We start from the raw sequence: 24,065 nt of genomic DNA, 5'->3' as shown, positions 1-24,065 counted from the left end.
TCCAAGGCATTCAGCACCCCTCTCCCACCCGGGGCTGGCCTGCCCCGGCGGCACAGGGACCAGGAGACAGTTTTCCTGGTGTTCCCCTCCTAGGGATCGCTCGCGGACCTTGCACGCGCCCCACGTGCCAACTCCCGCTTTTCCAAAACAAGGCTTGCGTAGAGGGATGACACAGTATTTCCTGGAAACCTCAGCAGCATCCAGCTCTGTTCAGCCCGCACAGAATAAAAAAATCTGACCTACTACACAGACCATGAACTAGAACAGATTCCACCCCCCCCCCCAAAAAAAAGGGGGGGAAGAAATAGGACCTAGCTGTACTTCTTCATTTAATTCCAATATAAGTTGTGTAGCTAATTCCTGTACTTAGTTTTGAAAATCTCACACACCGAATAAATGCAGGATAAGAAAACATTACAATTTGAAGTCAGTCTTAAACAGAACACTGGTAAAAAGGGATAAGCAACGTTTAAATACATTTTACTAAAGTTTTTCTTCTTTTCTTCTTTCATTGGCTCAGCCCAGCTCACACACTGTAAAACTGTTTATTTGCCTGTCTCATCCCCACTGCCCACCTTTCTCCGCATCCTCAACATACTGACGATCTTCTCCACAAGAGGAGTAATTTGCTTTCCCAGGCATTTGAGAAGGTACCTGGTGACAAACTGGGAACACTTTACATGCTGATACGCGATGTCATGGGAGAAGGTACAGGGAGGAGAACGAGGCAGGGACAGCCTGGCTGCAATCCTCCACTCTTGCATCTGCGCTTACCTTCGCTCAGTGACTTCTACGGGAATGATCACCAGTCTTAACGTAAGCCGGTGTATTAAGCACCTCTGGGACTAGGACCCTCCAAAACCAAGTTATAGTGGTGACAGCACAGGGAACAGAGGAGGATCACAACCACCGACGCAAAACGATCCTCCAGACCTCTACTACGGAGCGTGCGGTAACTCGGCGCGGGTGCTGACTGAAACTTGCCAGATGTACGGAGCTATTTATAACACAAGCACTTACATAATTACAGCTTGACAACTTACAACACAAGCCTGAACTTCAGAGCACTTTATTTATTCAGACAATCACCTACAGTAATGTCGTATCTTCAAATAGTGGAAGTCTGGTAAATACACTGAACTGAGTACTACATTTACTAGTTACAGATTAGCACATTTAGATGTTGAGACAGGTCTGCATCGGCACAAACGTACACACCGACATAAACATAGTATAATTAAACATGCTCCTATAGCTGTAACCTAAACTCTCTGAAATTAGGCGTTATTAGGATTCCCAATCAGAAGAATCAGGATAGCTCAAATGTGGCCTTAACATCAGGCTGCTAGCCACACTCCTCTCCTCTCCAGTGTATTTGTAGGTACCACTTTGAACTCAGCCACCCTGAAAGGTGCATGCCCTTCCTGGTAACATATTCTGACTTGAAATATGCTGTCTTCTAATACCTACTGTGCTTTCAGCCCCCAAAAATACCTTGATTGTTATTTGATCCAGATAATGTATATAAACGGTAAATAGCAATTGTTCCTTCACTCATCACCAAAACTGACACCAGCAACTGCTTTTGCTCCTGACATTTCTATCTGCATTTATTATGGCCTTCCCTCTTAATAAATTTTAAATTTAGCATATTAATTTTAGCAGTGTTTCTTTAGTTGTGCTGTGTTGATATCCAATAGGCCAGATCCTTGTGGTGTACGTTAGCTCACTTCTATGAGCTTAACGGAGCTAGTTGGGCTCACACACATTTAATGTCTGGGCCGCTGGTTTTGAATTTTCACATGTACTGATAAATTCTTCATTGCAACACTTACTACCTCTTCACCACCTCAATGTGCAGCATGATGGAAAAGGCATCTCACAGAACATTTCCCTCCAGCCCATTGCCTCTTCCCCCGAGGGCACAGAAAAGCTGTTAGGAAACCCACCGCCCGAGCCAGCAAGCCACAACCTCCCATGCCCGAGACGTCTCCACACGGAGCCAGGCAGCTGCAAAGTGAAGGGCATGCAGCCTCTTACTTGGCCAACACGAAGCCAGGAAAACCGGGATCCAGCTTCCCACGTCTGCTGTTGCTGAACGACTTGACATTATTGGAAGCAAAGTACACAACACTGAGCAGAGAAGCAATAAGGCTAAGCTGTATATAGATGAAGAGTCTATTCAAAACTCTATATTCAGATCTGTGTTTCTCAAATACCTAAATCTGAGCAGCTATTGCCTTCCTAGAGGCTTTCAGACTTTCCCAGAGGTAGGAAAAACTTCAAAGACAGAAGATCATGGAGATGTCAATCCATTCTTTTCTGATGGGTATCAGCAGCCGTTAAAAATAGTTCCATTCAGAAATTCTCACGATCAAAATGAGGAATGTCTTTGTCTTTTTTTTAAATAAATATCCACAAGTCAAGAAATAAACCAAGCTGCTAAACAAGATGGAAATCTCTTTTTACTTAACTGGAATCAAATGCAATGCTACTCAGGCTTTTAGAGGGAAACGGGCAGCAATATTAACTTTCAAACAAAAGCTGTTCTTTTTTATGACAAATCAGCTGCTTAAAACCTCATTTAACAAAGTAGCAACAGTTATAACATTAGAAGATGTATATACCGCTAAACGCATACTTCCAGAATGTTTGCAAATCACAGAATCCTGTGATTAAACTTGTAGACACCAATCAAAACACCAGAAAACACTTTATTTACACAATGTTTAATGCACATTTCCCAATTTCTCGAAGTCAGAAAACCCTTCTGGATAATGGGGCAGGAGGGGAGCGATGAAGACACTGCAAAGTACTTTCAACTCTTCCCACACGCGACGTGTCGAACAGAACTATTCTGCTGATAAAAACGAAGTCTCCACATCTGCCTTTTGCCTAAGTGTCATATATGATCACCACATCCACTTCTCCACCAAAAAGTGGAGTTTGTTCAAAACAGATACTGTGCATTATAAGCAATAACAACAGGCAGTCTGAAGCAATAACACACCATTTAAAAGTTTAATCCAAGAAAAGCAAGAAATGTTGTATAATGGTAGAGTTTAATCCAAGAGACTACAAACTTAAGACTGCAGGAAAAAAAATCCCAAATCACAGATCCATGGAGCCACCTGAAGAGAAATAGACACAAATACCCGGGGGAAAAAAAAACAACTCTTGATTTCTTGTGTGTGGAGTAAAAAGACTAGAAGACTGAAAAGTATAAAGCACTGTATTCCTAGAAAATCAGTAATTTATAAATCAATTGACAAGTCTGTCATTTGAGCTATTTAACTCCAAGTCATTCTTTACTTCTCCAGTTAACCATAAAAGAACAAATTCAGGTTACGTGGCTCCAAAATTTTATGTAGATTTCTTTCCATTCGGAGGCTTTGGTCTTATTCACAAATCTTTGCACATTGGTGCTCAAAATTCAGTGGCTCCACCTCATCAAGCATTCAAATAGTGTAACAAGCCCCCTGACATTCTGCGCCGCTCAAAACCTGGTTGACAATTTTCACAGTGGGTAACGGTTGTTTGCAAAACATTGTGGATACAGATCATAAATAATACACTTATTTGTGTATGAATGGCACCTTCCAATCTGTGCTTTAGAACTGCCATGAAGCTGACACCTTCAAAAAGACACATGCAGAGACCACGCACTGGGGTGGCTTTAGAAAAACACTAACGTCGGAACTAACACGTGCCTTGCAAAGGTTAACTCAGCTCCTATTACTTGTTACGTTATTTATTAACATTTATTAATATTATGTTATTTCTGCTACATATCTCAGGAAATGTAACACTGTACACAATCAGTGAGTCTTTTTCCTTTCTGCAGACATGATCAGTGTCAACCCACATCAACACTGCGCAGGAGTTTTTCCGGGGCCTGAATTTGGTGCTTTTCCAAAATCTTTGCACTACTTACAGTTTACGCTAGCTGAACATCTGACATTTCAAAATAAGAATAATTTGCTGTCTGCCATCCTGGAAAGACAAAACTGCGGGGGGGGGGGGGGGTGTGCTGTTTTTGTCTCTTCAGGAACAGTTACTTCACCTTCTTGCTTCTCCTACCTGAAAATTTAAGTTTTCTGTATTGATATGAAAGCAGTAATATGCATGTTTATTCCAGGTTTCTTCACAAACAAGTCTCTGTTGGACAACGAGCCCTGGGAACACTCAGCAAAGATCACAGAAAACCTGTCGTCCGACCTGGAAAAACACGCCTGCGAAGAGCAAATAGTTGTGTTCAAGCCGAAATCGTTTAGAACCTTCTGGATTAAGCCCAAAGACCCAAGACTCCTCCAGCAGCTCTGCACTTCACTCTTTTAGGGCTTGACACGCATATAATGAATGCAGGGCCAACTAAGCAGCAGAGTAATCAAAAACATTTCTGAGTGCGCCATCAATCTTCTTATCCACAGGGTCTCCAGGGGAAAACTGCTTCTAAAAGGAACCGAGATTTACTGGAGCCCGGGCACCTGCCGGACCCGCTTGCCGTGAGAAGGAGCGCTGCACGTCAGACCACGCACACGCAGCGCTGCTGTGCCAACAGGAAGGAATTTCGGCCGCTGCTCTGCCTAAAGCCGCTGCAAGGCACGGCTGTGAAACGGGCGGCAGAAGCCTTCTCCAGCAGGAGCCCAGCTTCCCCCAGCTCGCTTTTTACGACCCAATTTCTCCCTCCCCTCAGGATACACACACATTTTGAAATAAAATCAAAAAAAAAAAAAAAAAAAAAATCACTGCTACACAAGCTTTGTCCTCTATGGCCGTATCACCTTGAGCTGCAATCTCACATCAAGATCCTACAAGCTAACGAGGATTAAGCTTATCAATACTTGGATGAGAGCCCTTTCCAGAAAGGCCCCGGTGCTGCTGGAACGGATGCGGGAATGTGAAAGGTGGCATTCATCCTACGAATTGATACTAAGACGCGCGGCATGAAGATGAGAAACGAGCAAAAGCACTGAGTACGTTGTGCCAGGAAAAGTTCACCGCTCACAACTTTTCCACCTATTACCGTGATGCACAGAAAAACAGCTTCCTTTTGCCACATTTTATACAGCTACCCACACTTAGTCACTGCCTAAAATAACAGGCATTTTACTTACACAATTTCCAACTAGAAAATATCCCTAGTTAAAACATACTTATATAAAAATGCTTAATACAGCTTTTAGATGCCTAATATTAAAAAAAAATCAATTCTTTATAAGTGTTCCCAAGGATTAAATACAGATTTGGATGCATCCAAGGCAAGTTAAACATTTATTTTCTATTAAAACATCTAAATGAGAAGATTAAAAACTGTTTTACATTTAACAGAAAGGCAAAGTCAAATCAGCACCATAGCAGCTTAACTAGTATTTAATGCCAAGGAGTTCTGATGTCAAGAGGTAATCGATTTAGAGAGGGAGGGATTTCTTTAAATTACTCAAAAAGGGAAAAATACACATAAATTTGAATAAATCTGTCAACTATAGTATCTCCCAAGAACTCCTTCCAAAGCCTTTTTCCTGCCAAGTCTAATAGGCTTTCCTTAGAAAACAGCTCTTGCCCCAGATTTCCTGGTAGAATATTTTCATTTAATGTTATTATTCTATTTAGAATGTTGCATGATCAAGCTTTGTTTATTTTTCATTTAAGATGGCAGCAGATTTTCTGTGCCAAGTAAAAGATTCTATAGAAGATGCAGAGCCATATTGACTACGTTTAATAGCAATTATTTTAAGTAATACTGGTTAAAGGTCACAGGAGTGATGCAACTGATACAAGTTTATCTGCAGAAGAAATGATGCTTATTTTCCAATGTCCAAATATGTAGTGCTTTGTAACCAAAGTACCAAAAATAACTGACTACTGCTGAGCCAAAATTCATCTGAGAGGCAAAAAGCCTCTACTTGTACAAAAAACAAAATCCAGGTTTGTTTATCTGTAATAGCCTGTAGCCAATTTAACATGCATAAACATGAGAACTGCATTCAAGGAGGCAAAGCTCAAACACTGCTATTGAGCACCACATTTCATGTTATTTATTACATAAGCTTCCTGGTCATCTGTCCCACCAAAAGATTCAGATCATGCAATTTAAGATGACTGACAAAAAACCCCACTATAACAAAGCATCCTAGCTGCTGAATATAGTCTTTCATCTAAAAATCTGACATCTCAAGCTCCTGTAAAGAAAAAGTATGTGTACTCATACTAACAAGGCCATTAATGAATTCTCTCAGGGACTTGCACAGAATGCAGAAGGATTTCTGTTGCCAAGTTTAAGAGTGATGTATTCTTATTTAATGACTAGTAGATTAAAAAAACCCTAGAATAGTAATGAAGCTCTATCAGTTTACCTCACTGCCATTAAAAAAAAATAAAACACAGAACACCCAACCTCTATAAAACAAAATTAGTTTGAATCTTCCCATTTACTTTGCTTTCCTGAAGATCAGTCTATTTTAGTTACGCTTACAAATTTCTTAAAAAATGTGAAAAGTATTAAAAGGAAGCAAGGTGTGTGCAAAGGGAATGGAAGGGAAGGGTGAAGAAGAGCAGCCCATAGGTCCCCCAGACTTTTAAAAAAAACAGAACAAAACAAACAAAAATATCTGCAGCATTCTAGCAGAAGCACATGGGAAACAAATTAACAGGCTTTGGGGAAGGAAAGTATTTTACAACTAATATACACTATACAAAAAGAATAACCTAGTTTAAATCATTTTTTACTTAAAAATTTTACAGCTAAGAACTGGAGAGAGATTTCTCCACTATTTTTAATCAGTCTTTCTGCTCAATCTAAATAGAAAGGTTAATTTACAGAAGTATTTTAGAAAAGAGATTAGAGGAATGGATGAACGGCTTTTACAGCTTACATGGATTAAATATATAAACATATGGGAAAGCAGATGAGCAGATACAGGGTTTGTTGGTGACAAACTATGAGACCTTCTATACATCAGTGAAGCTCATCACAAGCGATCCCACAGTCGTGGTAAGTGGGAGCAGTGGTGAAAGCCGTGGGGCAGCCTGCCAGTTACATTAAGTCGACCCTACGCAGGCCTAGACCACCAGCTTTCTCGAGGTCTTCATTCAGACTCCCTACATCATCATGCAGGAACCAATCTACGTTCGCTGGTTCTATGCTGCACCCACTAGAGTATTAATGATACTGTAAAGAAGTACTAACATTGGCTTTCTCTCTAGATTGTTCCCCAGAGACAATTAATGCATTGTGCTTACTGGAACAATGTAACTTTTGCTTTCCTATAATGATCATTTCCTCAAAGACACAGATCTTCGCTGTAAAATCTTCACATTAAATGCCTTTATAGCACCCTCCTGTGGGGATTCAGTGTCCATACACTGGGGTAGCTGGAAACACGGCAGGCAAAGGAAACCCTCCTGCCTCAACCCGCAGCTCCACCGGCAGAAACACAGCAGCATAAACTTCCTTTGCTCACTGCCTAGAAGCACTTGGCCTTCTGCACTTTCCTGCAGCAAATACATCCTAAGAGGTGCCGATACAGCACAACATGAAACACATCCCGGCTACTAAAGCAAGAGACTAACGGAAACCTGACCATTTCGCATGGGTCTGGTAAGCAGTCAGTGTCGTTGCTCGTTGTTTTTAAGGCTCAAGGAAGAGTCGGAAAAGATTGAAGCCATCCATACTTGGACTGATATCTATGTATATAAAAGAATAGATACTTAATTACAAAGCTAAGTAATCAGAGTTAAAAAAAAAAAAAAAAGTCAAACCCCAACTTTACTCTAGTAACTGCTGACATAAAAACATTACTTTTACTTCTATTTAACTAGAGTTCATATTAATACATACAGTTTCGATCATAACATTAAAAAAATCTGCCCTCAAAAGTAAAGATACCTCTATTTAGCAATACAAATAGCTTTATTCTGGAATCTCTTCTTATCCTTTATTACTTCTGTTTTCATGACAATGCTTCTAACTTTTTAATTCAGATGTTTGAAAACATTATTATCATAAGCTACCGTGATTTTATGAAACAGTTCCTCATTCCAATGAGAATCGGATGGTTCATTCCAATTTTTAAGAGGAGGAAGGCTTTAGAGAGTTTATAATTATTAAATATACAAGCTTTTAACAAGTTTTGTTTTGTTGTTTACACACTATTGTTTTACAGCATTACAAGAGGTATTAAAACACAAAAATCCAGTAGATACTACATGCTTTTCCACTTTCTTTTTAAGAATATTTTAGAATTAGAGTTGAATAAATCTCAAACCTAAATTATTGATTATCCTTAGACGAGGCACTAATTTATCTGTGTTTCAACACTCAAGACTTCTAGAATGCACACAAATCAGCTGATTTGTGCAATGAATAACATTTATATGGCATTATTCACTTTCAAAGCGTTACATACTGAATGAGCTAATCTTAATAGATGTTTCTATAGGAATCAAATATGTTGAGAGAAATTATTTTCCCCAAATTTACATAACTTCAGCCAATATTAATATATCAGATTTAAAATTTAAACAAATCTTAACGATATAGTCATACAGAGGAGAAATACAGATTCCCTAACAAAGAACTGTCTGATACTTAAGACCCTTTAAAGCAAGGTAAGATAGTAAGGACCCTTTCTGTAGGAGGGATGACATTCCCTCATTTTTTTACCTTCACGTAACAAAGTAAATTCTTGTCTTTTCATAAATGTGCTACTTTGTAATAACTGTTTCTAATTACTTGGAATCACATACTGCTACCTGCTACAAATGCACACACACATCTTCCGTCAGGGGAAAAAAAAGATATCACTTATGAAATCAACAGCAGAGTTGCAAAAATGTTCATTGGGAAAAAAGCCTAAGGATTCACTGGAAGAAAGGGACCACTGTTTCACTAACCCCCCAGAGACAGCAATACCAATCTGTGTCAAGGAATTACAATAAGCTGATAGAATCATCACCTGCAGCTTGATTAAAAAAACACACACGCCATCATCTTTGATCAAGAGCTCAACTGGAAGACTTACTATTGCTAACATCATCTCCTCCAACTTCCCTGGGTTTTTGTCTGAGGGTATGATAAGGCTGCACCTCCATCATCTTATCTCCCCCAACCACCACCCAGCCAGTCCCTCACAATTACCTATACCTTACCTCGGACCACAACAAAAACAGATGTAAGAGAGGGATGAAACAGTATTTGTGAATTGCTGAGAAAGAGTTGGTTTTGAGCTAAATTTACCCCTCCACACTGGTGAAATGCTACTTAGGCTAAGATTACCTTGTTGAGCTAAATGGCATGCTACAACTTGCCTGTTCACTGCCATTTCAGATACTGTTACAGGATAAGTAGGAGCCTGCGAGGTGAGGGAGGGATCCAAAAGCTTTAACTTGCTTATACCACACCAGCCTATGCTGTCCGACTGTGGAATATCACCTATGCAGCTTTATAGGTATGCGAAGTTAAAATGTGACACGAACTGTAGGAGTCAGGTATGCCATGGACAGGCACCTGGCATCGTACATGAAAACATCTCCGACAATACTTTTAAATTCTGCTTTGCAATACACTTGCTGTTTTAGGCCCTTATAGAAAGGATAAGTCTCCTTGATGCCACTGCAATGTATATGTAAATACATTCAGCAAAAACTAAAGAGTATTTTGTGTATTTTTATCATTTAAAAACTTCTAAAAGTCTGGAAAAAAAACTGTAAAGTCATTCATTTCCCTTAGTTATCTTCAAACAGAATATCTCAGCTAAACACATCAAGTATATTTTGCATAGTCAACAATTGAGAAATATTCTGAGGATGCGATACACTCCAGACTGATTTCAACACAGAATCACAGAATCATAGAATTGGTAAGGTTGGAAGGGACCTCTGGAGATCATCTAGCCCAACCCCAAACAAGTGGCCCATACAGGGATCAAACCCATGACCTTGGCATTATTAGCACCATGCTCTAACCAACTGAGCTAAACCTAACCCCCAAGTAAGAAATAAGTTGCCAGATATGAGGCCCTAGGTGTAGAGGTATGTTTATGCATACATACAAGGCAGATAAGTAAAACTAAAGTGTGAAACTGCAGTTAAAAATTGCCTGCCTTTTTTGTTGCAAAGCCTTTTCACGTTATATGCCAGTAGGCAATACCTAAACCCTTCTCTTGAAAGTTAAACACTTACTACAATCATGAAACTTAGTGATATTTTGGACTTTTTAACTAATTTTCCACTTGTGCCATTCACATGCTTCTCACCAGAAAAATACAATTAAAAGGGGGAGATTGAAGAAACTTGCCTGATCAGCAACTTTTCTTAAGAGAAACTTACTGGTTTTTTTCACATTAATATAACCCCAAAAGAAATATACCAAACAGTGCCACAGTCAGACAGAAGGCAAATGAATGCACAGAAGCACGCACCACCTCTTTTTCACGAGCTTATTTCAGCAGAGAGAACAGGCAGTCTTGCAGTGCAGGATAACCCTGCGTGAACAGACACGTCTCTCCCTCACAGAGGAAACCATCAGCAAGTAGTCAAAGAAAGCAGACAGCAGGAGCTGCTGATCGCATCACCACTAGCCTGCCACCAAGCGCTGTGTGCATGGAGACATTACCAAGACCTGCAACAGCTGTTCCAGGATGAAGAAAGCTTAAAGTTGATGGAAAGTGTCTGAAAAAAAAAAGTCTGAAATTCCATCAAGAATTCCATCAAGAAATTCCATCCGAAATTCCATCAAGAGAAGCCAGAAGCACAGAGTGCAATGGACACGGCAGGCAGAAAAAAGCATGCAGGAACTGCAGTAAGACAAGAGAAACCAAGAACGCGTTTCCTATTGCTACTGTGCCACAGAATTTGTGTTCCAGAAGAAGGCTTACACAGAGTAGGAGCCTCTCATCTTGAACTGATGTTAGGATATTCATTACTATTACTGTCAGAAACTACAGCATCATCCATGGCAGTAGCAGCAGTATCGCCTGGACGAGAATACTTCATGTTCACCTTAAAGAATATCAATCCCTCTTCTACTTTGCTTAGTAAAAACATCCCCAACTACAAAGAAAATATGTCCTAAATAAATGTAGAAGAGAAAGACAAATGAAATATTAGATAATCAACAACTTGCAAATTTTACCTAACAGCTGCAGTCTTTTACAGGGAAAAGGAAGTGAGATCAACAGCTTTAAAGGCACCTTCCTTTGCATCAAGGTCAAAACTTCCAAAGGAATTGAGGCCATAAGGTGGCGTACAGGCTGGCCCCGATCCAACTGGTATCCCCATCTGCTTTCTTCCACAGATCTCCAAGAGCAAAAGTGGATGCCAGGAGCATAAATCTGTATTATCAAATTACACATGGAACCAACTACTGAATTAGTAATTTCTTCGCATCTCGTCAGCCTACTCTCCTGCTAATGAATGCAGATAAAGGAAGACAGGAAGTTAATGGATTGACTTGGGTGATAAGTAGCACTTCTCATTAGGAATTTGCATATGGGCACTGTAGCATCTTCCCCCTTCCAGGTCCCACTAAAAAGGATAGAGAAATGCGAGTTGCAGCATGTTTCATGTGTTCATCACAACAGGAACATCGCCCAGACCTAGACTGGGTCCAAGTAATAATCACTGTAATTAGCAATTCATTTATATAATTACCAGTACACCCCAAAACATTTTTACAAAGGAGGTAGTTACCCATATTTTACAGTTGAGGAAACAGACAAAGTGCAGGTGAACAACTTAAAAGAAATCATCGGTATGTCTGTAAGGCACAGCAATTATTCTTATCCCAGCCAAGGTTCTCCCCAATAATCCATGCTGAATTCACTTCAGTCTTGTGGGAAGGAATCCAGAGAAAACAAAAGCAAAATGGAATTTCCAGCGTCTAGAAGAGCTGAAAAGCAGATAAGCCAAACCTAAAGGAGACATAAAAATATATTTTTATCACTGAATTTTGCTCATACAAAGGTCTGCAACTAAGAGTGAAGGAAAAGACAGAGAACACTACCTCTACTACATAAAACAAGCAACGTACTGGATTTTGATTGTGGTAGTAGCTCTGTTTTCGTACACAGAATAAAACAGAAGCACAAAATTAGGTCGTGGAACAACGCCCATGCATGGGTTTACCAACTCAGTAATCAAAGACCTTAACGTGTTTTGAGAATTTAAAGATGAAAACAGTAACAGTAATTAAATTAGTTACATACTTTTCAAAACAATACATATACACAACAGCAAGCAAGGTGAGAAACCTGGGGAATTTACCTCCACCCTCAGAGAAATTCCACAGGAAGTCGACTGCCAGCGCACTGGTCCCCTCCTGGCATCCGGTCCAACCGTTTGGTGCAACGATCTGCAAGGCCGGAGTAGCCTGTGTTTCCCACATCTTTTGGGACTTCCTCTCAAAGTGAAAATTCACATTGTCCTCTGAGAGCCACAATATCCTCATCTAAAGGAGGCCATTCTAAAAACACGTTATTAGGAGATAGCTCCCAACTCCTAAATTTAATGTGTAGAGAGAGATTCCATAGATCTGTGTGCTTGCTCAGATAGTTACTTTAAAATCTGTTCTACACACCTTTTTTTTTATAACTGCATGTTGGGATAAGGAGTTTTCTTATTAAATAAGAAAAAAAAAACAATATTGGTTGTGTTGACTGATACATCTGTTTTTCAAAGTAGTCTAGATTGAAACAAGCAATTTGTCTGCTGCCTGTGAATATTTTATTAAATGAACAGCAAATACATGATTGATACACAAGTATTTCTATTAGACTGAATAAATCAGATTAAGTTAGTTCTACCACAGCTGCATTACCTCAAATGCAAGACACATGCAAGGTTCTAAATCTAGTAAATGTGCAAAATATTTCATTTCAGCCATTATATCTATGTTAGAGTTAGCATATAAAAGCATTCAGCAGTACAAGATATTGCATGAATCTCAAAATTAAGAGTTTTCAGAAGTGAGTGGATTTCATCAATATTCTAGTAATAATAACCAAAAGAAAAAACAACACTAAGCAGGAACAAGTCTCTCAGAGATAAACATCAATTGATCAAAATTACCATCACCACAGGAAACACCAATGACTAGAAAAAAATAATGCCTAGAAACGTTCAAGTTACCATTTCAGGTTTTGAGACTGATGCATGTTAATCTGCACATACATTCCTCTCCTCCCCCTTTCCACAACCCATGTGGGGCAGACGTGGATTCCCAAACCCATTCTGATTAACTAAATTCGGATTTAACAGGACATTTACTTCCAGTTGGTCCTATTATACCCTAAGTTCAACTATTTAGAAACTTTTATGCATCTGGTAACCTCTCAGCATAAAAAAAGCTCTGAAAAGGCTGAAACCTACACAATAATAGAATTGCATTTTTCAGTAGAAGGGAATCTTTGAAAAAATTATCTTTGCTCATTTGTAGCTTACTTTCAACGAGCAGTATCTCCTTCTGTTGAAGGATGACGACTACTTCTTTCTCAAGTTTAATTTTTATTCCATGAAACACTGTTTATGTTACCTTTCTAAGGGTTCTACTTCACCGCCCTTTAACAAACCCAGCACTCCGGAATTGCATTCCTTTTCTAGGGAGGTACAACACATTTCTAATAACAATTTGGGTGAATAATGATTTGTGTCAGAAGTCAGAAAATAAAAAAATGGCATGCATCATCCTATTACATAAGAATTTTGTGAAATATACTCAACTGTTTGTCCATAGCAAATAGAGCTTATCTTGCAAAAGGAAGGCAGTGTAAACGTGACAAAGCTAGCTCCTGAAACAAGAAATCTAGCGTTTCCTTTTTAGTTACCTTTTAACTTTGTGTTTTTACATTACTGATACCAATTCTCAACATCAGATACTTCTTTCATTTTCATCATTTGTTCTCCTCACCATTCATTCTATTAGGAGATGATTTAAAGCCAATTGGCTACACAAAAGAGAAAGATTCCTTTTGGTTACCAGATGCCTGTAACAAAGCTTTTAAAAAAACTGCCTTCCTAGGAAGTCAAGGCATTCATGTCTAACTGCTGCTGATAAAATATACGTTATGAGAAGAGAAAGAGTCTTCAAGGGGTTTTCTCGGGCAAAATAGATGTTGCACTCTTCACGCACCCCCAATCATTAAAGATTGGGCTCCAAAAAACTGAGGAAGAAAATAACTCCAGATGACTTTGGAGGATAATGCTTCTTGGGCTGACAGGCAGTATTAAACCCCGAATAAAAACCAAATCCCACCTACCAAGAAAAGGCTCACCGTAGGAGTAGCAGCCTTGAACACCAGAATAAATGATTCTATGCCTATAAAAACCATAACCATTAACATTTTGAACAGGAGAAGAAAACAAGAAAACATCCTTAACACTTCAAAGACTGATCTAGAGAATCCAAGGTTAATTCTCCCTTTCAGCTCTTAATCAGGGGGTTAAAGAGAAAAGCATGAAAATCAAAGTTGAGGAAGTAATTGTTAGCAGAAGCTTTTGTATATTATTTTCATGTTCTATAGTTTTTGATAGATGACTGCGCAAGCGAGGCAAGGACTAGTTTTGTATCAATTTAAAAACAATGATCTTACCATACAGATAAAAAGATCTGTCTTCTAAATACAATTTTCTCAAGCACAGATAACTGTGCAACTCTACTACTATTGATAGCTAAAACTAACTGGCTCTCAATTCACCGAAATGCTGTTGAAGATTCAAAACTAACATAGTGCATTTCAGGCTCAGCTGCACTGGATCAGCAGTACTTCCAGGAAGAAGAAACAAGAACTACACCTTCTCTTATTAAGCCGACTATGTGCACAGAAAGCAGAACTGTTGCAACAAGAAGTGAGCGTGATCCATTTTCACTTTACAGACCTAAGAGAAGCTGAAGGCATTATAGTGCTTCTCAAGCAATGATTTTTCAGCCTCTATTTTTCTAGGAAAACTGTCAGTTGAAGAGTTTTCAGATGTGCTTCAAGCCCCCCCCCCCCCCCCCAAACAAAATGGATATAGGCAGTGGTTGGGCGAAGTCAGAGGATCTAACTTGTAAACATTCAAATCTCCTATGAACAGCTTACTACAACTCTAGTTTTAATTTGTGGCTCTAATGAAAGATATAAACTTTTATAAGCATCAACAAGACTCAGAGAAGACCTAAATTCATTTCAGCACTCATTTAGCAGCTTCAGCTGTGTGCAATTAAAACTTCAGCATTAAATGTTAGAGAATAAAATAATGAGACACTTAAAAAATAATCTGTGCTTCAGTGGGCTATGCTTGATAGAGATTTCATATGATCATTTACAAGATAAAAATAGAACCTGACCAAAAGCCATAGCTGGAATTCACAGTAACTGCAAGCCATCCTTTATGCCAGTGTCTTTTCAGTACAAAAATGCAAAGAATCAGCTACTAAACTTTTGGAGTTTTACTGTAATATGTATACATAATGCACCTTCTTTAAGCATGTCCATGACTTATGATCTCACAGCATCGATAGTTTCAAGCTGATGGCTGTGAACAGCTAACATTTTATTAAAGGTTTAATTTTTAGAATAACGAAATATTGGTCAAAGCCCAATTTACATTTGATTTTACATTAGCATTTAAGTCAAAAGGAAAGTTATTTTGGGGATAAGAAATGAAATCTTAAAAAGTTTTAGAAGGGTTTTAAAAGGTTTAGAAGGTTTTTTTTAAATTCATAAAAGAACATCTTAAATGATCCTATGACTACTTTGAGCTATCAAATTGTGGTCAGGGCAGAAAGAAAACTGTAAAAGGTATATATGTTTTACTGACCAAGAAAACTGTAAGGAAATGCACATTAGTACAAAAGATGTACAGAAATATCAAAATAAGTTAAATCAAGTATTGAGAGGAACATGAGTCAAAAAACTTACACGCTATGCAAGAAAAATAGTTATCTTACAGAAGAAATACCAATGAGAATTGCATACTTTATTCTTTTACAATTGAAACAATTTCTATACAGAAAGAAGCCAACATTACATATCTTCAGAGAAAAGATATACTTATATTTGGGGAGGTCAAAGAGTACTACAGCTAAAAATGATGAAATGTTACAGCTTGCACACCAAAATTAAAAATGAAATGAAATTAAAAAAAAATGAAATGATTACCAAGGTAATGCAGGTCAAGGGATCAAAGGTGAAGGGTCACACATTATTAAAAAGAAATCCAAAAGGACGTCTGCATCAAGATCTCTGCAAAACAAAGGAGCTACAGTAAGTAACACTGACACCTTTCATGGAATCAAATCAAAGTTCTTGAAAACAGACTATTCCCAATCTGAATATGGTAAAGTGCGAGATGCCTGATACATCAGAACCTTCTGCAATCACAACCATCCTTTGACTATTAAGATCTACTTTTATTTCTAGCACTGACTTTTACATTTCCCTCTAATACAGCTTGTATAAGCCTTTCCATTCAAGCAGATCCTTGAAGCATTGGTTTCCTATCAAAGGGAACATGCCCTTAGAGCTCCAGATTACAAAGCAGTATTGGCAAGCCAACTCACAACCCCAGTGCTTGAGGTATGGCGCACAAGAAAGCGGTATGATTATGCTAAGTTATATTCATCACAAAAACTATTATTTAGAAACACGTAACTGTCAAATGGGCTTTGGTATAACTCCTGTAACATCTGTTTTCATGATAAGTATATGCTCATTTTCAAGAGTCTGCTTTATTCACTGTTACTGTGCAAATATTGTAATTATTGACATATATGTACACTGAACTACTAACATCATAATGTATCAGTTTAACACTACAATAAAAGAGTAATTTAAAGGTAGTTACTGAGACAAAGTCCTCTCTTGCTAGAATTTCAATTATACAGAAGCTATAAAAAAAAATCTTTGCTATCCACTTTCAAGTAAGATGCAGTCAATCATCTTACTGAATTTATGCAGAAATGGTATTATTTACAGCAAAAAAATTTAAAAGTAAGACATTCAAAGGGCATTAAATTCATTTTTATTTCAGCATTCCTCTTCTGTCTCCCTACTTCCCTGCCTAATAAGACATTAAGTTTCAGAAATCCTTCACCTGGACCAAAATAGCTTTACATTTGCAGCAAAGAAACAAACAAAACCCACAAAACTTTGTCTTAATAAAGAAACCACTAATGATACAAAGTCTATATATTCCATGTTGAAGTGCAATGATTTAATCTGCCAGTGAATTTTTCTAGAAAGTATGTTTCACCTTCAAGCACAACAAGCAAAAAGCACCAGATGTTTCTGTGAACAAAAAGCCAGCTTTTTCTGTTATTTGATCTACCTGCTAAGGTTTGGTTGTTTAATCACAATTTAAACCACAGATTTTTGTGACAGCTTCATTTTGGCAGAAAGTGATTTAGAAACAATCAACTCAAACAATTTAACAACACAGATAAGATTTTCAGTGACTCAGTAGCTAATTAAATTCAGAAGGTATTGATACTAATCTTGTTATTAACAACAGCCCACACCTCAAAAATTTCCTAAAAGTTAAAGAAAAAATCCCACTTTCAATAGCTGTTTACTGCTGGACAAATCTCCTAACCATTATAATTTCAGGTTTGGTTTACAATGACTCAAATTCAGATGTCTTACCCATTAATGCAAGTATCAAGTTCAAGAGCCTCCTTCCCAACTTATCTACAAAGTTTTCATAAAGGTGAATTTTAAATAATTCAAAGAACATTTTATCCATTGAATAGCAAGAGACTTGGGTTTTCTAAAGTGATATTGAAAACTGTCCTTTTTTTTTTTTTTTTTTTAACTATAACTTGAAGAGTGCAACTCAGATGAAAGGTATAAAACATTTTCCCTAAAGTTTGTGTTAGATGAGCATATATTTTTTCTTTCCTCTCCTCCTCTTTTCACTGATAATATAGAAAACCCACTAAAGAAGGGGTAGGAGAGGGAAACTATTCAAGAGATGGAAAAATAAGAGTTTCATTTAAAATCACATTTCAAAATGTGTCACAGCATCACTTTAGCACAATGTAAAGCTTGTAATTTTTATGCTAGTCGTTTAACTAATTGTCCACTCCTTTGTTGATACTGATAAATTAACGAGTACTGTTTCAACTGCAAAAACTCCTTGAATGAAAACATGAGCTTTGCTGACACTGAAGCACTTCCAACATGTATTTTGACAGCAGCTAGACAAGTGATCCCAAGCCACAGACTGCATTCAGAACGCGAGTTGAAAGGCCCTCCGAAGCTGCACAAGGCAAAGTCAAAACTGAAGCAAATACAGAAAGCAAAACAACCACCATGCCCACAGCAGTTTGCTAGCTCAACACTTGTCTACTGGCCAGCAAGTATTTCCTTGCTCCTGTTTTTGCGATCCATGATCCTGCTTGTAAACAAGTAGGTACAGATGCTGCTTTCAAAGAAAAGAATAGAGACTTTTCTTTTTCTTCCCTTAATGCAATAGCTCCCCCCAACTTTTCCTCCAGAGCATATTTTTTTCTCTAATGTCCTAATGATTGTTTCTTTTTCTATAAAAGAAGTTTATGTTTTACCCCTAGTCCTCTTTCTCAAGTACCATCCTTGAACAAAATCTTCACTTTTACTTCTTTATTTCTCCGTCATCTTCTTTTTCTTCCAGATCCCTTGATTTTTCTCTTCTAAATGAAATAGTCGACCTCAGAAATACCAAATGTGAGACTGAAGACAGGATTTCAATCACTAACAAAATGTAATATCCCAAGTTTCCATTCATTTGACAAGTGAACTAATTCACTTGTATTCACATATGCTAGTCCCTGGAAAAGGGCATTTAAATTGACTTTGTAGTAACATTTTTGTTGTAAAATGCAGGACAATTATTGCATTTGAATTATTGAATTATAATTCGCATAACACACTATGAAATATTTTACTTAGTGCTGGGCAAGACAAAACCTCAGACATGTGATGTAACAGTAATTATAGCTACTGATTTTGCTCTTGCTCCTGCAGACAAGCAGCTAAATACCACTCAAATTCATATACTCTGCTAACTCTTACACATTTGAGAAACAGTTTACACTTTAAGCAACTCAAAATACTTCCTACCCCCCCCCATACTGGATTCTACGCTCTCTTTCGATACCATATTTCAGAGTGATTATGGATCAGAAAAAGGAATGAACTCCAGCAGAAGATGTAACTTAGGAAAGGCAGACTAGGTTAACGAATTAGAGGAAATAATATTCCAACTAATCTTATTTTCCCAGTTCCTAAGGCAATTTAGTATGTCCTTTTTTTTTTTTTTTATAATGTGCAATGTGAATGACAGAAAAACAGCTACAGTTCTTTCTTACAGAATAAGATTGGATGTCTAAACATGCACTTGTTGCTGCTACAAACTACGACTGTCTATACAACACATTTTGAGTAGAAGAGCGTGAAATCTTAACTGAACTGGCAGTGATCATCTTTCAACTTATGCTCTTCTAAACTTTCAGGACCTTCTCACTGTTCATCTTGGAGGACGCATTTCTTTCCATGCAGCGGACACAGAAGAAACGGCCTATCCTCTTATTTTTTGCATAACATGCAGGATCATGCACAAATGACTGACCACATGATTTTATGTATATCGCCAGATCTGCACTGCTAAACTAAGAAAGAGCTTTAAGACGAACAAAGCTAAAGCTGCTAGCTAAAGAAGCCTGTAATTCACATATTGATACAGAGAGTACTAAAAAAACAACAAAAAAAAACAGTTATAACACTACCTGTTGTACCAGAACTACACCACTGCAATGCTAAACACAAACTATCAAGGATAAGTGAAAAAACCTATGACAGTAGGGCAGCAGTTCCTCATGTCCAAGCAAGTCTGACCCCAAAAGCAAAGCTGGCAGTTCACTATACTATGCCTCTTCTGAGAAGCAACTTAAAAAACAAACAAAAAGAAAGCCAAAGAACACAGTTTGATTAGTAAATTTAAATACAGATGTCACAACTAATCAGCTTGGTATTTGTATGAGTTTTGAGATGAGGATCGTAACAAGTATTCATTTTTTGAGATTTTGTGCTGGATTCATCTTATATAGGATAGTTATCATTTCAAAATAATGTTTTCATCTTACCTGGCAATAATTACACTGAGCATTAGCTTTTAAGAGCAACATACCTAAATCCTAAAATGAGGAAGCTATTTACAATTGAGAAAAAAAGAGCTGTACTTCACTGCTCCATTTTCCTCATCTGGATGGAACACACTTTGCATGTGCATTTTCTTTTTTGCCTCATTTGCCCAAAGGAGCAAGGCTTACGTCGTCATTGAGTTTGTGCTTATGTCACTCTGCTTCCTATAACCTGAAACACCTTGATCCTGTTGTTGGCAAGCTTCAACTGTGTTTCATAGCGGAGGAATTAATATGAAATACGCACAGACTACATGAAATAGCAAGAGCTGTGTACAGAAGAGACACCAAATTAAATTCAACTGCTGTTAATGAAACCTGTGATAGGAGATGAACTATATTCTGCGAGTCAAGGAAATCACACAAAGAAAGGTAAAGGACATGTTATAAATGCAAAGAAAGCTTCCCTTAATTCTTACAAGCTTACTAGAGATGAGATCACCCAAAGCGGATAGAAAGGCACAGAAAACAAAAAAGCAGACATCTGGCTGCTCACTAAGAGAACTACCTCTAGCAGAAATGGAATTCTTCATGCTCTTGTTCCATTTGTACTACAGGTATAAAACAACTCAGCTCTGATGTAATAGCAAAAAAGGAAAGATCTAGTGCATCTGGGTATCTTTTGATGCTTTTTCAAATATGACTTCAAAATGCATTTAATCCATAGGCCCTATGCCTGTTTTTATGATCTACATACACTTGAATTCAAGATTTACTGAAGAGTTATCACTTAAAATGGGATGTATTTCCCTAGTGGTTTAGCATCCTTCTACCACTACTCCACAAAGCAGCTAGCAAAGAACCCACAAAGTTTCCAAACCAGAAACTCATCACGCCTCTACCAGCAATACACAGCAGACCACCAGTGACTTATTCTGACATCTTATTTGTTAGATAGGAACATCTGAAAATTTCAAATACACATTTTTAAAATAAAGTTTCTAGAAATTCTCATTATTTTAACTCTAAGTTATCTTATTAAAGGATAAATGCTAGCACAATGAATCATTAAAGACAAACGAATCTGTTACTTATAATCCTGCATGTAAGGACTGTGATTGTAAATACAACTCAGACACTGCACCCCTATTTTATACAAGAGTGCTGAATGACAGGTCTTCAAAGGAATTTGCTTCAGCATTTGTAACAACAATGCAAAAGACAGAAGTAGATGAGTGGCCTGATATTGTGAAACTGTTTGTGCAAAACATTCTAATTTTTGCCCTTTAAACTCTTTAAAAATCAGTAAAATTATTCATCTGAGTGCATCTTCAGTGCTGGTCCTTAGACTTCTCCTTTACCCATTAGCAACTACAAGTATACCAAGTGTCATACTCAGAACTGCAGAACTGCTGGGATTGGGATCCAAAATCCTTTTTTTTTTTTTTTTTTGATGCACAATACAATTGCAGTAAAATCATATTGTTGTATTTATTATTTGTTATGAAGAAAGAAAACTCAAGTATCTTCCATTTGAAATAGCCATTTAAGTTTTGCTGGGAGACTTCACTGTTTTACCCAAGAATTGTTCTCATCTGCTTTGTAAATCCATGCAACATAAGACAGTAAATGCATTTTCCAAATAAATCCACAAAAAGTTCTTCCTTAGAATATATGCAATTACATCCCTATATATAGCAGTAGGTAGGCATTCACAGTGAAGCAAGGCAATACTCAAACTGGATCAGTTCCATTTCAAACTTATTGCTGGACAGAAAAATACTTCAAAATTTGTAAAGTTCTTGGAGGTGTTTTGATATATTCCCCATATCAAAAAAGGTCATTGACTTAAACATCATTAGCATATATTTTTAACTTTGTATATAACATGCCCAAACTACTATGAAATAAAATTTATTTATTGAGAAGAAAAATGCAAAAGAGTTAATTCACTCAGAATAGAAAGTGGGCGATGGTACATTATCCAAGGCAAACATTTTCCTCTATTTACCGTGCTTTAGAGGACTCATTTTGGTCCCAGGACCCCAATATGTTAAAAGCACACAATTGCAAGATCAGCCATTTTTGAAGACTTATCATTATACAATTACAACAATGGCCCTAACATTAATGAAGGGGAAGGGAAAAAAAGTCAGATTTTCATAAAAGGAAGTTGAGGGCAATTTCTCCATTAGAGTACAAACAGCATACCAGGCATTACTGCTTTTGTTTAAAATCGCCAAGAACGATACCCTTTCAATTCTATGAAATCATTGGGCATGCTCACAGCATTTACTAATTCTGCAAAAATGACAGAGAAACAGCAAAAGCAAAGCCAGAACCAGACTTTCTGCTTGGTATATTTAGCAAAGAACTTCATTATTGATCTGACAAAATAAACCCATAATGAAATGCTTCTGTTCATCTGAAATTTCTTTCACTGACCAGCCTTAAATCATAATCACACTAAAGGAAAAGGCCCCCTGCATGCACTGGACTACATCAGTCAGGTATACGAACCGTTTACTTTACACTCTGCTCTAATGCTTGTGTAACACTATTTTACTTAGAATTTGATTTCAAAGCTTTCTTTTCTTTTTCAGAACTGTTTTTTCCTTACTTTTTTTTGGTCAGTGTGAGGGGTGTGCAATCGAAATTCAGTGAGAACTGACAAATATTTAACTTGCCAGGAAGAAGCAAAGGCAGGCCACGCACGGATGTGAACACATACATGTTCTTGGTTTTACCGATGCTCTGGCTGTTCCAGCACTCAGCAGATATTTTGTCTTAAGAGTTTTGTGAATCAAAGAAGTAGCAAGCTAGTGACTTGTTTGAGCCACCAACACAATACAAACATGAGAGCAGCCCTGTGGGTCAGGCCCATGGTTCACCTAGGCCAGTGGTCTGCACCTGTCAGCAGCAGCAGGAGACGCTGCTTAGAAAGAGTGTGCAAGCCTGACTGTGACCTCCCCCCAGCGTTCCTCCTGCATCCTCAGTCACGGGATTTGGAAAACTAGAGGATGCATTCCTAGGTACTACCTTTACCTACCTCTGATAGGATTTTTGCATGCCTGAGCTGAACTTCAGCACGACTGCAGTTTCTCAGCAGATGACACACTTCAAGTCTTGCATGACATGCCTTTTCACTCTAGAACAGCCTAAGAAATGAGGTCCAACACAGATGATCAAAGAGACGGCAGCCCATAAGCCAACCTTGTACAAGGACACAGACAGCTTTGCACAGCATCACGCCAGCCAGAGTTACCATCAGCCAACATGATGCTGAACTGATCTGCACTGCTCTGACAGAGCAAAATGGTAATTTTCAATGACCATTTCAGTTGTTTGGCTTATGGAAACTCTAGAAGATACCTGAAGCCTGTGATGACAAGCCAGACATGACTGCATCTCTTCACTATGCTGAAGGAAAGAAGTGGGCTATGAGAGATTAGCAGACTTTTGTTAAAAAATTATTTTCATATTGGCTAAATATTCTCTGTGGCTAGATTTAGTCTGCATTCAGAAAACAGGCAGTAAGAGTTCAAGCACAGCATCTTTTTCAGAGCTGTGAACTTTCCATCACCAGCAAAGCAAGTAAACACAGTCATGGGGGTATATTTACCTACAAAGACAGCTTTAGCTATAAGCTTTACGAGACACTGATGCTTCTTTGTGTAACAGTAGGTAAGCTCAGCTTCTGCCAACTTACGAGGCCTGTCAGGACATGGAGGTCTCTGCTCACTGACAGCTATAACTGCCCCAGACACCAATACTTCAGAGAACATCCTCCCAGTGAAAGTACACTGGGCTTCAATACATTCGCCAATTAAGAGTTTGAAATCAGAAGGCGAAATGGAAAGCAAGAAAATTCATAGTAATAGCATTTGATAATATCATTCTATATTTTATACTCCATGACCACAAAAGCAATAGGCAGTTAGTCAAAATTAAATATTCCCATTGCTCTTGA

General features: G+C 38.0%; 1 protein-coding gene and 1 long non-coding RNA gene across 2 annotated transcripts in view; both read right to left on the bottom strand.

The window, feature by feature from the left end:
- The window catches only part of CAMTA1 (calmodulin binding transcription activator 1), a 422,644-nt gene that overhangs the window by 364,844 nt on the left and 33,735 nt on the right, over positions 1-24,065 (bottom strand). The window lies entirely within an intron of this gene.
- On the bottom strand, positions 1,059-16,225 carry LOC134150079 (uncharacterized). The gene is made up of 3 exons (XR_009960584.1): positions 16,140-16,225; positions 12,265-12,352; positions 1,059-11,912 (listed from the first exon to the last, which is right to left on the bottom strand). It is a non-coding gene; the product is annotated as an uncharacterized LOC134150079 (long non-coding RNA).

This window comes from Rhea pennata, chromosome 22 (assembly GCF_028389875.1).
Source record: "Rhea pennata isolate bPtePen1 chromosome 22, bPtePen1.pri, whole genome shotgun sequence".
NCBI classification, from domain to species: Eukaryota; Metazoa; Chordata; class Aves; order Rheiformes; family Rheidae; genus Rhea; species Rhea pennata.
The sequence above is the reverse complement of the archived record's forward strand: the minus strand, read 5'-3'. Positions and strand labels throughout refer to the sequence as shown.